Consider the following 18,539-nt stretch of genomic DNA (forward strand, 5'->3'; position numbering starts at 1 on the left):
CAATATATTTACGTTAAGTGGGGAGTCGAGTGGGGGGTCTGGCAGGGAGGGGGATGACATGCCTCCAGTTTGTAAACATCTAATATTTGCTTTGACTTTTCATAACGCGATTTAATTTTCGATTGTCGAAGCAGAGCTATAAATTTGTTCACGTCATATCTACGCCCAGGTCAGGCAATGTTGATGTCTGGATATGTATCTAGACCCACACGATGTAAGATTAGACTCGGAGAATACCAACTGATATTATCCCTTTCCTGACGTGCAGTTTCATGTATTACATACTGACACACAATGAAAACGCAAAACAGATATTTTTCAATATTTTGTTGTGATTAATGAAAAATATATTTATTGGACTTAAAATAACAATTTATGAGAGGAAGCCATTGATTGGTACTTTTGTCTGGGTTTTAATCCTGGTTTTGTTCTCGTTACACATACAATAGCAGAAAAACACAAACTGGTGTGAAATGCGTTCACTACATGCTCAATCATGCTGCATGCAATGCACGTGAAATGCCAGTATGTGGACACATAAAGGTCACGTAACGGTGTCATATACCTCGTCACATTAAGAATGCCACGACTCGGAGAAGAACAAAGGGAGCGAACGCTGGGCATGGTTCAAGGGGGTACTTCGCAAAGCCAAGTTGCTAGGACCTTCAGAGTCCATCCATCAAGTGTTGGACGACTTGTTGAACGTCATCAACAGACCAGGAGTGTCCGTGATCGACCTCGACCTGGTCATCGTCCCGTTAAGACCCCACGCCAAGATCGGCAGATTCGACGACACCACCTCCGTGACTGGTTCAGAACTGCGATGATGACAGCAAGCAACACGATAGGATGTCACGGAAGGCCTATCTATCCGATGACGGTCATCCGTCGACTCAGAACGACTGGACTCAGATGCAGACGCCCGTACAACGGTAACATCATGACACCGCAACATCGTGCTGCGAGACTACAGTTTGCTCTCCAGAATGGTAATCATCCACCAGCCTTTTACCGGAGCATTGTTTTCTCAGATGAGTCCTGTTTCTCTATCTCCTTTGCCGATGGAAGAGCACGTGTGTACAGGAGACTCCATGAACGGTACGTTGACGGATGTGCGAGGGAACGTGATCGGTTTGGCGGCGGTTGTCTGATGGTATGGGGGGCAATCAACTGTGATTTCAGGAGTGATCTCATCATTGTCCACGATGCCATTACAGCCCAGCGTTATGTTGACGTTATTCTAAGACCAGTTCTCCAGCCACTTTTGCGCCGTCACCGAAGACCAGGAGGTCCCCTTCTGTTTCAACAAAACAATGCCCGTCCACATATTGCAAGAATTACCCAGGCATTCCTGCAACAAGCCGATATCACCGTTATGAACTGGCCCGCCTTTTCACCGGATTTGAACCCAATTGAACACATGTGGGATGAGTTAGGACGTCGTGTACGTCACCGCCAGCCACCACCGCGTAACGTCGCTGAGCTTGCACAGGCGTTGCAGGAGTGGAGGAACATTCCTGTGGTTTATTTGAGATGTTTGTGCCAATCCTTTCCCCGTCGTCTTCACGCATACTCACGGGCCAATGGTGGACACTGACCTTGATATGGCGGGGGGGGGGGGGGGGGGGGGATGAACTTTTCTATTACGAATGCAACTCGATTACATTAGAAGAAGTTTGCTGACGTGGCGGTCTATTTTTAGATTAAAAAATCATTTATGACGCGCATCCGTCTAAATATAGACTAGTTATCTGACTGTCTGTGACCGAGCCGGACTAGACCATTACAGAGAAGGGGTGTAATCATACAATATTTACCTGTGCACTACAGGACAATACTGCTGCGCTCGGAATTGATTTTTTGTGTGGTTATGGCCCGGAAAGTAGATAAACTTGTATAAATGGTCCTAAAATGAATTCTACCAATCTAATTAAAATTAGCTCCACTATTACATGTGGATCTAACACCAGCCAGTTGGAGCTCATGTCCACCAATCAAAACCTTACTTGCAGAATCCTGCCAGTGATTTAAAAATAATTTGAAAACATTCCGAATTATCCTGAGGGTATACGACATGTTTCGTGTGAATTACGAATGCCTTAAAACTGGTTTTATTTTATAAAATAAACAATTTGTAATGTAAAACTGAAGACTGATTTAGTTGGGTTTTTTTATAAATAAATAAATAATTTTTAATGTAAAATTGAAGACTGATAACCCACCCCGTACGTATTGGTATGGTTCGCTGTACTGCGGCCACTAAAATAGACTCGCCCGATATTTTTAGAATTTGTATGCTCCCAAATAACGTTATAAAAGGCGAAGTGTGATTGGTCAACATTTAAATTATTATTCCCCCCCGCCCCGGAATTGGTCACTGGCGAAGGCTAAATCCGGGGTGGGCGTGCCTGAACCCTTGTGGATAGGGACACGTAAATACAGTTTCCATTCCATTCCATAAATTATTATTCACAGACGAAATGTTACCTGGACATTGGGGACTACGCAGTGTTGTTAGTTTTAAATCACTGGCAGGATTCTGCAAGTACGGTTTTGATTGGTGGACACGAGCTCCAACTGGCTGGTGTTAGATCCACATGTAATACTGGAGCTAATTTTAATTATATTGGAGTTCTACGTCGCGGGACTTGTTGATGTGTACTAATTAGGATCTATCTACGTCCCGGTACTCCTTAATTGCCATTTTACCTGGTTGACGGTGTGTGCAGTCAAAAGGCAGAAACGAACTAATTCACAGTGCATTTATTACCACTAAGAATCCATGTCTCTGGTTATGGAAGGAAATGTTTTATTTAACGACGCACTCAGCACATTTTATTTACGGTTATATGGCGTCAGACGTATGGTTATGGACCATACAGATATAGAGAAGAAACCCGCTGTCGCCACTTCATAAGCTACTCTTTTCGATTAGCAGCAAGGGATCTTTTATATGCACCCTCCCACAGACAGGATAGTACATACCACGGCCTTTGTTACACCAGTTGTGGAGCACTGGCTGGAACGAGAAATAGCCCAATAGGGCCACCGATGGGGATCGATCCTAAACCGACCGTGCATCAAGTGAGCGCTTTAGTCACTGGTTATGTTCAATCCGATTAAAATTAGCTCTACTGGTCTACCAGTAGATCTAACAGCATTGCGTAGACTCCCAGGTGACATTTCATCTATAAATAACAATTTAAATATCGATCCATTACATTTCGCTTTTTATAGCGTTATTTGGGAGCATACAAATTCTAAAAATATCGGGCGAGATTATTTATGCAATAGGCGAACTTGTTGGTCTATTTCAACATTGAAAGAAGAGGGGGAAAAGTGCAGTAATAAACTTTGGATTGTATACTAGTATAAATAGATTTTATGGCTATACCATCACAGTTTTTTGGAGTTTTTTCGTCTGGAAATGAATTTTATATAAACTTTTATATTGAAATTAGTTTCTGGCATACTTCGTAATAATTCAACCGAATCATTTCGTATACCCTCGGCATAACCCCGAATGTTTTCAAATTGTTTTCAAATCACTGGCATGATTTTGCAAGTAAGGTTTTGATTGGTCGAATGAAAGGTCAACTGGACATGAGTTCCAACGGGCTGCTGTTAGATCCACGTGTAATAGTGGAGCTAATTTAATTAGATTGTGATTATGTTGTAGGTATTACAAATAAATAAAATAAAATACATTTTAAAATGATATACAATAATATCGGCTCCAACCTAAGTTTTAACGGCTCTGGTGTAAATTTGTCTGTTTGTCTGTCTCTCTGTATCTATGTCTGTCTGTTTGTTAATTTTTATATGTTAATACAACAAACTATCCAATTTAAAAGTAGCATAACATTTTTATTCAAACTTCAGTAACACATTAATTGTTTCCATAATTCAGTTCCACGATTCATTTTGAACGCAAAACATTTTCCGTAGTTGTGAGCAGCTATAAAATACTACCCAGGACAGTAATCCTTTAAAACAGTAGAGACCAATAGGAGCAAAATAAAACAAAACTGAGGAGAAAAAGAAGAAATAACAATAAAAGAAAAGAAAACACATACAATCGTCTGCTCAATTGCTACCCTGAACAGTAATGCTAGACTATAAACGCTTCTCATTTCATTGGTAAAGAAACCACGGCTCACACTGCAATGCAGAACATGTAAACCAATTAGTTCCTTCTACTTCCCGGGACATTCATAATTTGGCAAACCGGTACAATACAAAATAGAATTTTCTACGTCCCGGGCCGACACCGTTTGTGTAACAGGGATATTTTAATCTGTACATAATGTTTTATTTTGTTTATTTCAGTTTACAATTAGTTTGTTCTTTCTTTCAGACTGACATGCAAACTGAAATAATTATAGTTCACCTGACTCTTGCACACACTTCACTATCGTTCGCGTCATGGCAATCGACACCTACGTTTTCAGCAATAACTTTACTTTCGCTATTTTTTTAATTTTTGAAATAATTTAATTTAAATTAAAAGAAACAATAGTTCTTTTTTAAAATTTCCAAAACTTTTTTCATTTTTTCACTTATATGTCGTCCCAAACTAAAATAATCGAGGTAAAAAAAAAAAAAACGGATTTTTTGTAAAAAAAATTTTATAGTATAATAAGTATATCTTTACTCCTTTGCAATAAATAAAGAATTCATACAACGTATTAAAATTTGTCACTTTAGGAGGGTTGTTTCATGAATTTCACACAAAATGTCAAATATCGCGTTTTCGTCAAAATCTCCAAAACACAACCACCTTATGTCTACAACATATATAGTAATTTTAATTGAAGTTTGTGGTTGCTATGGTTATGAAAATTACCGTGGAAAATTGCTCAAAAATCGAAAATTGTCTAAAAATTATTTTTTCTTTCGCCCTTTTTTTTTTTTTTGAAATAATTTTATTTAAATTCACAGATTTTTTAAAATTGTTTTTGTTATTTCCAAAACGTCGATCCAAACTAAAATAATAAAGGAAAAAAACCTACTCAAGACTGCTAGCTGTTTGTGGTATAGGCCCACGAAATGCACAGAACACACAACTCATCTACACCTTGCATCAGCAGCAATGGTACAGCCCACGCATGTCAGATGTTTACCGGATAAAAGACACACAAAAAACACCTTCGTGTCGTTTATAAGACAAAAATTACAAATATTACACATTTAGCATAATCTACAATCAATCCCAAAGTCACAAGAGCCCATAAAATCGAGAAATTTATACATTTGTTTACAAACTTTGACGTTTTCACCAAGTTCGCAAAAGCAGACATATGGAGTGCGCATGCGCTGAGAGTAAGAAAGTTCACTTTTTTCAATTAAAAAATGACGGATTATAATCTGCACCAATCAAAAAATTATTTACACTGATAGCTCGGCAGGTATCTCAGGCATGAATTGGCTAGCGAACTGGGATGAAACCGCCTCCTGTCAAAATGCTTGACACGGGGAATCCCGTCGAGTCCACGATTTTAGCAGGGAATCCTCAAGCTTTTCCATTAGGAATGAAATTTAAACGATTTAAAAACATGAAAAATGACGGTGGAAAAATCAATCAGAAAAATATAACAAAACTATTTTCGGGTAGAAAAATGGTTAAAGTTCCATATTCTGAGCGAACTGACTCGCGATCGCCGTTTTATTAAAATAAAAATGGTGTTGTCAGTGAAAAAGCCAGTGTTAAAACGTTACTTAACCATTGAATTTAATTAGGTCAGCGCTCAGTGAGCAAACTTCTTCTAATGCTGATGATAACTGGCCATGTTTCCATGTGAATGTATCTCATGAATACCAGTCATTAATGTCATATTACATTATCCATCAATTTATCAATAGTTTGTCGTTATTTGCAATGAAAAATTGTTTTTGCGTTTTCATTGTGTTTCAGTATACTTTTCCCACGCAAAATAAATGTTATACTGTTCGATATTCAACAACTAATGTCATCCAGAAGATCGCTATAGCTACTGTATTGTTCCAATTAAGTATCAGTTATTAAACCCAGTTTTCTTTTGGGTTTTTTTTTTTTTTTTTTTTTAAATTCAAATGATAGTTTACAACCAAAATGAGTCCAAAAAATTCCTGTGAATTCGGAAATTATCTACCTTTTGTGCAGATAAACTACTTTTTCTGGGTTGATCCAACTGGAAGTGCTTCATATTAAAAATTAATATACTTTATATGTCAAATGCCATCCTACAGTTAAGTGTACTTTTCTGTTGTATGATAAAAACCTTTCCATTGCATAGTCTACAGAATGGGAAGGGGTTAATCATTTTAGCCTGTACTTTTTCAAAATATGGGATTACCTTTCATAATTGTGAAACAACTACACATTCTCATAATTTAAACACACACACACACACACACACACACACACACACACACACACAATGCACATACCACCACCACCATTCTGTACATAACAAAGTATAAAAGATGTGGATTTTTTATTCGTGATAATTCTTTTACTTGGAATGTGTTTTATAATATCATTTATAGGGGTTTTGTGGTCGCTGATTTCACAGTAGAAAATCCAATATGGTAGAAATTCAAGATGGCGGCATAAAATTAAATATGGTGGACAGTCCTATTTGAAACGACTTATAATATATAATTGTTTTAAGTTTTCAGGGACCCTATATACGTTTCTGAGGTCTAATGTACATTGTATTTCCATACACCGTAATCTAGGATGGATGCCCAGTACCACAAGCCAGTCTTCAGAAGTGAACCCAGACTTAACGGGTAGCGTCTATGACTACCCTAGTTCCGCACAAAAATTGTCATGCTAGTTTTAATAAGACCCCGCACATGTTTCAAGCACAATGACAGTTCGTACATTGACACTAGTTCAAAATAAATTACAGGAATTTACTGGCCAGATGAAACAACATTTTATCACAACAAACACTGTCACATTTATCACCAATGGCAGGACTGGTAGTCTCAACTGTGGGAACTTTGACCCACACAGATACTATTTGGTCTACGTTGACGTTTTGGGATGTGAATGGGCCGCCGCCTATTCTCGATCATTATCAGGAACACGGAGACTGTGAATATATATTGTGCCATGTTGGAAGAGAAACTTATACATGTACCTGCAACAAGACAAGACAAGACAAGACTTTATTTACACTCGGGCCGTTACGCAACGGCATATGAGGAATATATACATAAACATTTTGTTATATACACGTGACAAGATGGTTGACAGTAAATACATTAATAACAATACATACACAAACACATATACAAATATATACAATCACGCACATCAATATATTATGTAATAATACAAATATTTAATACAAATATACGGGTATCCAAGTACTTATAAACGAATAGATTGTTAAACTTATATATGGTGCAGTGGATAATGATAGTATTTTGTTAATTATGTTTGGTTTTGATGGTGTTTGTAGTCAAGGGTATTTGAATTCATTAGTTATTATATTTATGAAATATGATAATTTCTTTAGGGTACTAATTCGTTTATTCTCCATTAGTTCTCTAAATTTATAAGTACTTGGTCGCGTATAATAATATGGGTGTAGCAACTGGACTCTTGAATTATGGAAAAAATTGCAAATAAAAAGATAATGGAACTCGTCGCCAATGTCTATTTCATTACATAATGTGCAAATTCTATCTTCTATGAGTTTATTATTCCAACGTCCAATTTCAACGGGTAGGTAATGGTTAGACGTTCTAAATTTTAAGAGTGCTGTCCACAGTTTTTCTGGTAGTTTATTGATATAGCTTTCGAAAAATAGTTGTTCTTTGTATAATCGGTAAGTGTTGCCTCTCGATGACAGTGATATGTTATTTTTTCATGTTTGTAAATACTGATCGCATTGTCTTTGTTTAATTTGTTGTGAGAGACAATTTACTGATATGAAAGATTGTCTTATCCAGATATCACCCATTCCCAAGTTATTCAGTGTGTTTTTAACAGTATTAATCCAGTTATAGTTAGTTCCGTTAGTAGGGTGGTCATTTAACATAATTTTGTATAAAAGAGTAGACAATTTTGATTGTTTTCCTGATATCAGTCGCGCCCAGTAACATACCATTCTTCTTTTTATAATTAACTCGACAGGCGTTCTCCCTAACTCTCCATAAAGCATAAATATTGGTGTTGCGTTCTTAACGGGTATGATGTGTCTTAGAAGTTTATTTGTACAGAATTAAATAAATCAACTTTTTCATATCCCCATATTTCACATCCATATAATAAAACTGGCAGAACCATTGAGTCAAACATTTTAAGTTTACATTCGGTTGATAGATAGTTGTCCTTTGAGTTTGATAGTACAAAGTACATGGCCTTGGTAGCCTGTTGTTTAAGTCTGTTCTTTGTAACTCGAAAGTTGTTTAATTTTGTAAAAGTAATTCCTAAGTATTTATATTCTTTCACATGTTCTAATGTATTATTTCCAATCTTAAAATAACACAAAGCAAGGTGTTCTGCTGCAGGGCATTATGAAGGTTGTGGACCAATGTGAGAAGTGTTTGGAGAAGCAAGAGGCAACAGTGAAAATAATATTGAAATGTTTGTATATATATAAATTTTCGTGTTTTAATAAAGAAATAAATTGCTTTTACCTTTTTCATTTATCCTCGTGTTTCTGGTATCCTGTCTGTGGAATGGTGCATATGAGGTGGCAGCAGTGGCATTCCATCTCATCATTCGTGTTGTCCTTAACCATATGTTCAACGTCATATCAAATTAATTGAAAAGTAGTGAGTGCGTCGTTAAATGGCTGCCACCAGTTAGCATTGCGAACATACATTATATAACTATTTATTTCCACTCCAAACTTGAAAACATTTCCGTTTCCGTTTTTTTTTTTTTTTTTTTTTTTTTTTTTTGCTATATGACCGCATCTGGCTGTAATACTGGTCCGAACAGATGGTTCATTAACCGATTCACACCAGTTGTCTCTTGCGCTATACACCCATGTCCCAAAAGGTCAGTGCACAATATTACAAAATAGCATGGGCAAAATACAGCCACAAGGCTTACCATTAAACATACATATTATTTTAATTCTTGACCATTTCCTAGAAGTGTCACAATTAGGAACTATAGTGGACGTGATGAATGAACTCTCACCCGGAAGTCAACTGTGTAGTGAGATCAATAATCGTTTTTTTCTTTTTCTTTTTAATTAGTTATAAAATTACGAGTTTTTTATTTGTTAAACAGTCGGTATATGTTGGTGATCCGGATATGTATCTTTCCAACACATGTGCCTCATATTTGACCTGATAGTTCCTTTAAGAAAATATTTATTTCCTTTCTTCCTTCTTCATTCCACGACACGGCAATTGCCCGCCCCCCCCCCCCCCCCCCCCCCCCCCCAAATTCGGGCAAAACAGTGGGAAAACAGTGGGAGAAAATCGGGCAAATTTTATCTGGGTAAAATTTCGGGCAAATCAACCCCTCCAGCCCCCCCTAAATCAAAGAGTCCCCATACGCCCATGGTCGGACATTACATTTAATATGCACAAATGCTTATCGGTTGATTTGTTCGTACGCCCTTATTAACGCAGTTTCCTCATATTTTGCGGATGCATGACCATGTATGTAAAACCTGCAGGTATATGCGGATACAGCTCGGCGTAAAACCTGCAGGTATGTGCGGATACAGCTCGGCGTAAAACGTGTTTATCACATGTGGGACCGACTGCTCCAATAACTGCGCGCTGCTGTAAATGTAAAGATAACCTGTTTTCAGTGAGATGTTTGTTTTTGGTAGCTCGGACATACTGATCTGTTTATATTGCAAACAACCTACACACAAGCCAGGACATTTATTTGTGTGTTTCATCCTGCTTTGATTCGGGGACATAACAACAATGAAAACCATTTGATAATTGTACAAGAACCTGCCAAACATACGCCACGAATGCCGATCACGCATCTGTTCTAAAACGACCTTACTCAATAGTCTAACAACGATGGATATATTTATAGTTTACTGATCGCAATAATGTCTCAAACATTACCAGCAAAACAATGAATCAATCCACTTTTACGACATACTTAAAACAAAATGCAGCACCGTTATTTAAAATGTGTGGTTTTCACATGCTCAGTTATCTCGAAATACACATGTAAGAAACTTATGATAATAATGATTTATACAATAAAAATAAAGCTTTGGTGTGTCTAGAACCACAAAGTAAAATTCTCAACCTTTCCTCAACACCCCCAACCCCCCACCCCCCAAAAAATTGTTTTCAATAAATAAAATTAATAATAATAATAATAATAATAATAATAATAAACAATTGTGATGTGCCAAAATAACAAATATAGCATTAAAAAGTTTATGCTTTGTGCTCAGTGATATTTTTCGCATTCCAATTTGACAATGGGGCTACTGTGCTTTGACGGTGTAAAAAAAAAGGTGGGGGGGGGGGGGGGGGGAGAGATTGTCGTACCTATGTGTACGTGCCGTTTACATATTAACTTAATATACTAGTAAACACGAGAGTTGCGTTGCATCCGATACCCAAGCAAGGAATACAAAGACAGATATCTTATAACAATCTATACTACCTAACCCGAAAGCACACACCGGTTGCCCGACGACATAGCTAGATAATTTGGTTTGAATTTACACTAACAAGCTGATTTAGCAATTGCAGTCTTTTCTCCTTTTTGTTTCTTCCTTTCTTTTATGCACTTGTAAACGTCTTCCAAAAATTAAGTTTATGCATTTGAAAAAAGCCCACATAATATGAAAATATATGTGTTTTTTAGCCAGCCAAGATTGTGTTTTGTCAATTACTTTAGTTTGACTCAACATGTGAAAAACGTTTTGGAAATAGCAAAAATGTATGCTAATTGTTTCTTTACATTGAAAGGTGTCATGGTTTCGGATTGTTTTTGTTTTTGCTATTAACAATATAAATAAGATAAACTATGAAATAGTTACATCTAAACTGTATTACTCTACACATTGCAAAACATGAATCTTATAAAACCTTCCGGTCTTTAAAAAAAATCCATTTTCACTAGGTAATATATAATAAGTATTAATATAGTATTCTATAAATGTTTATCAAATAATGACATAAAAACAAAACAGTTAAAAGTTACATGCAGTACAATTATTTGAAATGTATGATTTTCACCTGCACATACTCAGTTATCTCTAAGTAACAAACATGATAATAATAATTTATATGACACAAAAAAGATTCATTAACCAAATGTTAACATCTTCAGGAAAAAACTAAATATAAAAACACGAGCGCTTATATCCAATTAAGGTTCAAGCATGCTATTCTGGACACACACTTCAGCTATCTGGAATGTCTGTCCAGGACAGTGAATTAGTTGTTAGATGTCAGTGAGAGAGATGAGGGTGTAGTGGTCTTACACCTACTTATTGAGTCGTTAAAACTCGCTTTGGGTTCGAACCCTGTACCTACCAGCCTTATGTTCGATGGCTTAACCATGACACCACCGAGGCCGACCCAAGAGTAGTAAAACAGCTGAAATGAAAAACCAAATAATCACATCACAAGATAAGCTGACTTGGTGGAATAGCCAAAGAAACGTTAATTACTGCTCAGGCCATACGGAGTCTTTCAGCACTCACAAGGTTTAAAGGGACATTCCTGAGTTTGCTGCATTGTAAAATGTTTCTGACTAATAAAAATATTTCTACGATTAAACTTAAATATTAAATATATATTCTTGTTTAGAATGTCAGTGTCTGTATATTCAATGTGTTTCTGGTCGTCTTAATATTTGTAAGAAGCCCAAACTTGATTTTGTCTTCAAATAATTTTGTACGTACGAAAAAAAATATTTTAGGAAATAAAATGAAATTTACGCTAGTACAAATATTAGATCGATCAGAAACACGTTTAATATACAGCCACTAATATGTTATGCAGGAAAATATATTTGATATGTAATTACAATCGTTAAAAAAGACCACACAGATTTTGAGAGGAAACCCGCTGTCGCCACTACATGGGCTACTCTTTCCGATTAGCAGCAAGGGATCTTTTATTTGCGCTTCCCACAGGCAGGATAGCACAAACCATGGCCTTTGTTGAACCAGTTATGGATCACTGGTCGGTGCAAGTGGTTTACACCTACCCATTGAGCCTTGCGGAGAACTCACTCAGGGTGTGGAGTCGGTATCTGGATTAAAAATCCCATGCCTCGACTGGGATCCGAACCCAGTACCTACCAGCCTGTACACCGATGGCCTAACCACGACGCCACCGAGGCCGGTTTGTTGAAATGAGAGTCCACATCGGGCGCTTTAGATTGTTTATTGTACACAGTGTGGAATGGGGCGTAGCGCAGCGGTAAAGCGCTCGCCTGTTGCGCGGTTGGTCTAGGATCGATCCCCGACAGTGGGCCCATTTGGGATATTTGTCATTCTAACCAGTACACCACTACTGGTATATAAAGACCGTGGTATGTGCGATCCTGTCTGTAGAAAATTGTAGCGGGTTTCCTCTCTAAGACTATATATCAAATTGCCAAATGTTTGATATCCAATAGCCGATCATTAAAAATCAATGTGCTCTAGTGGTGTCGTTAAACAAAACAAACTTTAAATTTAACTTTATGCTAAATACTGTGTATGATTATTAATTAGATTGTTACTGTACAGAATGTTGTGTGTGATTATTAAGGAGGTACTAATTTAGATTGTTATTGTACAGAATGCTGTGTGTGATTATTAAGGAGGTTCTAATTTAGATTGTTATTGTACAGAATGTTGTGTGTGATTATTAAGGAGGTACTAATTTAGATTGTTATTGTACAGAATGTTGTGTGTGATTATTAAGGAGGTACTAATTTAGATTGTTATTGTACAGAATGTTGTGTTTGATTATTAAAACAGGTACTACTTGTTGAATAGTTGTCCCACATAATTTAGATTGTTTTCTGCAATTTATATGTCAAATAGTAGACTATAAAAGCGGTGCTTAAAGGACCTATGTCAAAGTTGAAACTACAATATTTCGTTATTTAACTAATTAATAAATAACTACAAATGAATCGATCCCACGCATAATCTTTCCATAATTTACTTTAAAAGAATATTTTTAAAAAGTCTTTGCACTGGATGACAAGATGGATTTTCTGAATATTTTCTGACTATATATAGCAATTTGGTACAGTACACTTTATATTGTTTTTGCTAGTAATATGTTGGTGATGTAATGTTTCCACAAGTTTTACATCTGGGTTTGTGGAAAACTCCAAGTGGTTTTATCTGAAGTGGAAAGTTTTAGTTTATGTTAGCCCTCAAGATGTTACCAATGGCAGCATCGCGTTTCCCCGCAATTACCATTCTGGTTTCCTCCAGCACCTGAGTCATTCTGTTGCCAGTGGTGAGAATGTTGGTGTCTGCAACCAATGTTGGGTCTGGCATGGCTCGAATGTAATAAAACCCCAAAGGAAGCGTTGTTTTATCTGTAGTTTGTTGTTTAGCTTTATTGAAAATGTTAGTAACTTTACCTTTGTTGTAATTAACCACATACACAGGACTGTTGGAATATGCGTTGGTCTGCCTACTCAGGTCTAAAGCAAATTGTTAGGATCCAGAGAGCACCACTGTTATAATGTGTGGGTTTGCATGGAATACCTGTCTGGGTGGCCAAGTGTTACGTATCTGTGAGCGGCTGATATTACTAACATTAAAAAATGGTAAACTCGTGTATAAAGTAAATTTTATCTGAAGGCGTTTCTTGTTTTAGGTATCCCCCCTCCCCCTAAAAAAATAAAATAAATAAATAATGGATTTTCTATGGAGAAGCCTTACCCCAAGCTTAAATATGATCGATAAGCTGTAAATGCATGTCTGGCCTATTTGGGTATGGTGTCCCAATATTTACAAGTCCAGTAAATTATATAAATATTTGCGTATATATGCGACTGCAAATAAAGTCCCCATAGTTGAAATTCGTTTAAAGAAACGGCCATTCAAACTTGTTATTATGTAAAACAAAATCTGCAATGGCCAAGGCAGCCACCCAGTTTGTGTCTCATAGGAAATCAGGGCCCATATTTTCGAAGCAATCTTAGCCTACGAAATCGTAAAATTATCGTAAGCTATGACGTCACTATGGCGTGTGCTGTAGTGACGTCACACCCTACGATGGTTTTACTATTTCGTATTACTAAGAGAGCTTCGAAAATATGGACCCCGTATTGTATATGGCTTATTTGAGTGAATCGAGTCCTGAAATAAAGATGTTAGGACAGACACACACTACATCATGTCAGTGGCCTTCTCTTGGACGGAGGGGCGGGACGTAGCCCAGTGGTAAAGCATTCACTTGATGCGCAGTCGGTCTGGGATCGATCCCCGTCGGTGGGTCCACTGGGCTATTTCTCGCTCCAGCCAGTGCACCACGACTGGTATATGCCGTGGTATGTGTTATCCTGTCTGTGGGATGGTGCATATAAAAGATCCCATGCTGCTAATCGGAAAGAGTAGCCCATGAAGTGGCGACAGCGGGTTTCCTCTCTCAGTATCTGTGTGTGGTCCTTAACCATAATATATGTCCGACGCCATATAACCGTAAATAAAATGTGTTGAGTACGTCGTTAAATAAAACATTTCCTTCCTTCCTTCTCTTGGACGAAGAGTAGTGGTATTCGTAAGAATTATGTTGTGTCCTTGATCAGTTAATATGTGCAGAACAATTAATAATAATTTAAAACATTTATAGTTAACACTGTATTGAAGAAAGGTAGCTGCTGTAGCATGCAATCAATGCAAATATCTGATAAAGACTCCACAAACTGTGAAACTGTAACTTAACCACCCTCATCCTCCCCTCCCCCCAAAAAACAACAACAACAACAACAACAACAACAACAAACAAAAAACAAAAACAAAAAAGAAAGAAAGAAGAGAGTCGTTACCCATCACTAGCATGGTGCATTCTACTCATTGTATTTGAACTTTTAAAATCGAAAACACACAAAATTAACTGACGTGTCCTCAGATTAGAAGACCTGTCTAAAGCCTGAAAATTACATAACATGCATTCAGTTTAACGAAATTGCAGGAAAACCATGTTACTACAATGATCCAGTGCACACGTTCACGAGTGATAACCTTTAATTTTGCTTCACTCTGGGCGCAAATAACAGACCACATAATAGGTCTATTTACATTGCTGTAATTTAACGTACCACGTTTCACACAAAGAGCTTGTTTTCCAATATCTCGACCCACCCTTCCTGTCTGAGCTCACTGGATAGGAGCAGTGCGCCATGTCTGTACACCGCACAGTGGTTTAGCTTCACCTGTCAATTGTTTATATCCAATGAACATGCATTTATTATTTCATGAGGAAATTATTAGTGTCATTTTATTCTTCAGAAGAATAAAGTTTTTTAAAAAGCCCCCAAAGCAGCACTTTAAAAAAATGTGTTTTGGTTTCCATGACAACCTTAAAGTAGCAGTATACAGTTAGCTCCCCTGCGTACCCTTTCGCGGAAAAAAGAGTTCACTTGTCTTCTTACATAGATCCATCTTTGAAGGTTAATTATTGGGAATATGATATAGATTCTTAGGGTTAGTGACAGCTAAGAAGTTAATTTTTAAGATTACATTTGTATTATTTGTCACCAGGAGTGAAAATGTTTTGGCGTTAATGAGGCTCGGTATTCGTGCACCGGGTTTTTACTTGAGACAAAAGCGGGCACATTGGGTTGTGTTTGTTCCGCCTGTGCCTCTGCACGTATGTCTCACTACTTGAATCGGGGTCCTCCATTTTACTGTTTTTGTCAATGAAATGGAGTTTTGTGCTGACGATGTATGATGATTAATAAATCAATGTGCGCTAGTGGTGTCGTTAAACAAAATAAGCTCTCGAAGAACGCCACAGTTGTTCGCATTTAATTTCTATATTTGTCCTGGTCCTGTAGGAGCCGGGGGACGGAGGGAATGTGCACCCTTCCCCACTTGAGGATGAAAATGTATGGTAGACCAGTAGAGCTAATTTTAATCAGATTGCACACTCACCAGACCAAGATGTTACAGATCCAAAGGTCAAAATGCACTAGACATGGTGTCTATGCCACACTCACCAGACCAAGATGTTACAGATCCAGACGTCAAAATGTACCAGACACGGTGTCTATGCCACACCCACCAGACCAAGACGTTACAGATCCGGACGTCAAAATGCACCAGACACGGTGTCTATGCCACACCCACCAGGCCAAGACGCAGACTAAGCTTTCAGTGTGTTTTGGGCCTAAGACAAAATGGGAAACGAGATCGACCCCTATTATTGTTTTCTTGACTTTATCTTCGTTTTCCCCACATTAATACCATATTGTACTTTACGGAACCGGGACCGTCCGTACCACTATACAAACCATAATGACTGGAATATAGTCTGATTCTTTCTTGTTCGAACGAATAAGGTTTCTCAAAAACTTCTGCACAGCACTATACCTTCCACATCTATTGACTCTAGGGGTTTCCTTGACGAGCTGTTACCCATCTTATCTCAACCGGCTGTGTACCTTACCGGCCTTAACGAAGCCACACACGTGGACATAGAGATCAGGCTCCGTATACATAAACGTACTTAAGTCAATGTATGATACTTATTTATGTACTTTAAGTATGCATTTAGGTATCATACATTGACTTAAGTACGTTTATGAATACGGAGCTAGTATAACTGCTACTCACACACGTAAACTTCCGATGTTTTGTGAAATTGGCTCCTGACTTTTAACTTTTAGGCTTTCGTTCAAAATGTTTTGTCTGTTTTTTTTCACATTGTTACATTTATTTTTTAATTCTCCTTCCCAAATTATATAAATTGTCTATTCTATATTATTACTATTCATTTTATTTTGGCCTGTTATATTTATCCAGGCTTTTTTTTTTTACTAAGTGTTATCCCAAATTGTCAACAATCTGCCATTAATGCCCTCCCATTCCCCTTAAGTTTTGGGTACACAACGAACGTGTTTGGACCTTAATTTAAATTAAGCACGTAAACCAGTTCCCACATATATATATATATATATATATATATATATATATATATATATATATATATATATATATATATATACATACATACATACATACATACTACATACATACATACATACATACATATACACATACACATACACATACACATACATATACACATACACATATATACATGTATATATATACCGACGGAAAAGACAAATGCAATTTTTTTTTTTGGTGTTAAATATTTCAAATCGTTTAATAATGATTACTAGTATTTCATTGTTTGGATTTTTAGGTTATGTCTTCATTACTGAATAAACGTTGACAAGTTTTGTTGTGTTATCACAGACTGCGTTTGCGTGGATAACGTTGAAATATGGGTAACCTACGCCATTTCCTGATCCAAATCAATTTGTTTGTGCCCACCCCGGGCTGGAATCGCTGCTCTAACTATCCTTACTATTAATCCAATCAAGTTGTTTATGGTCCTTTGTGATATGTTATCCCACTCATGAAGAAGGGCCTGTGTGAACTGAGCAACGTTGTTTAGGACGTTGACGCGCTTCCTGACCCTCCTGTCATGCTCGATCGGGTTCAAATCTGGACTGTAGTGTGGCCAATCGCGCACTGAGACATTGTTTTGGTTGAGGAAGTTAAGACAAACCCTCGCAACGTACGGTCTCGCATTATCCTGCTGCAACGTTATGTTACAAGTGGAAGAACGTGAGGCCTGATTACCTGATCCTGATATCTTATGGCCGTAAGATCGCCCTGGATGACCACGAGAGGTGTTTTCACGCCATGATAAATTCCCCCCAAACCATAACCAAAATCTGTCATTTTCCTTAACGCAGGCGTCTGAATATCGCTCACCTCGACGTCGATAGACACGTTGTCGTCCATCTGACCTGTAAAGCGAGAACTGAGACTCATCAATGAATAACACACGTCTCCAGTGAGACAAGTGAAACTGGTTTGGTGCATATGTACGCAGCCATTGCAATTGACGCTGACGTCGCCTGGGTGTAAGTTGCGGAGCAACGTAAGGTCGTGACCTTAAGTTGAATTCCCGCAACCGATTCCTAACCGTTCGTGGACACACTGGGCGACAACGAGTGCCTATAACGTGACTAGTCTCGAATTTTGCTTTGTCACGCTGACTGAAGATGCTGAGTGTACAGTCGTCGCCGTGACGTTATGCTGCAAACTGCATACAGGAAGTGGACAGATTCGGTGGTGGTAGTGTGATGATGTGGGCAGTAATTTCACACACTGGCCGGATGAACCTGGTTCACACCCAAGGCGACTTAACGACACAGAAATACTGAAATGAAGTTTTGCAGCCACACGTCGTTCCAATTATAAATAACGCCAACGTTGTATTCCAGCACGACAATGCCAGACCACATACAGCTAGACTAACAGCAGCATACATACACAACATCATTATTCAAACCCTGCCCTGGCCTGCTGGATCTCCAGATTTGAACCCCAAAGAAC

The sequence above is a fragment of the Gigantopelta aegis genome, chromosome 6 (genome assembly GCF_016097555.1).
Source record: "Gigantopelta aegis isolate Gae_Host chromosome 6, Gae_host_genome, whole genome shotgun sequence".
In the NCBI taxonomy this organism is placed as follows: Eukaryota; Metazoa; Mollusca; class Gastropoda; order Neomphalida; family Peltospiridae; genus Gigantopelta; species Gigantopelta aegis.